This window comes from Triticum dicoccoides, chromosome 4B (genome assembly GCF_002162155.2).
Source record: "Triticum dicoccoides isolate Atlit2015 ecotype Zavitan chromosome 4B, WEW_v2.0, whole genome shotgun sequence".
NCBI lineage: Eukaryota > Viridiplantae > Streptophyta > Magnoliopsida > Poales > Poaceae > Triticum > Triticum dicoccoides.
Genome location: NC_041387.1, coordinates 20,268,268 through 20,269,214, shown reverse-complemented (window position 1 = coordinate 20,269,214; position 947 = coordinate 20,268,268). Strand labels below are relative to the sequence as shown.

The following is a 947-nucleotide window of genomic DNA, read 5'->3' as shown; positions in this document are numbered from 1 at the left end:
TAATTAGTTGTGGCTATCCGTTTTTCCACTAGTGAATGATTCCTCCTTCACCTACACGCGATCCCTCCTCCACAGCACACTCCAACTCATGGGATGCAAGCCAAGGCACGCATTTGAGGTCTCCTATTTTATTCTTCTTCAATCCCCCTCCCCTCTTCAAATAATTCCGTTTTGTTCACTCCGATTTTGATTTTGATTTCTCTCAATAATCTTTATCTTTACCTAATTATATATATATATATATATAATAATAATAAAGAGAATTGGGTTTCTGTCCGTACGTCGTCGCTGGTGATTTTGCATAAAAGTCCCTCGATTTATTATAAATTAACCCGCAGTCTCCGTTTAAGTGAAGCTGCAAAAACGATTCATTTTTACAAAGATGCCCCTACGTTCGTAAGAATTCAGCCCGCGATCCTTTCTTTATCCAGACAGCTTCCTTTCGAGTGCAGCGGGGCGGCGCATTTCACGGGCAGCGGGGTGGCACATTTCAGCGGGGGCGACAGCTCCGGGTGGGCTCGTGGGCGACCGTGCTGCAGGAGGCTTCGCGCGAGCACCCAATCTCCCGTGTGTCCACCCCTGGGTTCTCGTCATCGCGCCGGCGGCTGCCCTTGCCGCCACTCTCCGTTCCTCTGCCTGAGGCAGAGGAGGCAAAAATAAAATCATCACCGCCTGGGATCAAACTCTCCACCTGCGAACCAGAGAGGATTCGACTTCATATTAGAAAAAGACAGTACCACCTCGCTATTTTAGTCATATTTCATCAATATATATGTGTGGGCGATCTGAAATCAACAAGCCGCCTCAAAATCAATCAAGGGAAGGAATTATTAAAGGAGAATCAGCTCGAGGGGACCTATCGACCAATTACCGTAGAATGGAAAGAATGGAAAAAGAAAGATTGGATCCGACCTGATGGTGGAGGTTTGGCACATCCAGCGTTGACA

At 46.9% G+C, this 947-nt stretch overlaps 1 long non-coding RNA gene across 1 annotated transcript; it reads right to left on the bottom strand.

The window, feature by feature from the left end:
* Positions 1-295: 295 nt before the first annotated feature.
* On the bottom strand, positions 296-947 carry LOC119293233. Its single transcript, XR_005142990.1, has 2 exons — positions 913-947; positions 296-691 (listed from the first exon to the last, which is right to left on the bottom strand). It is a non-coding gene; the product is annotated as an uncharacterized LOC119293233 (long non-coding RNA).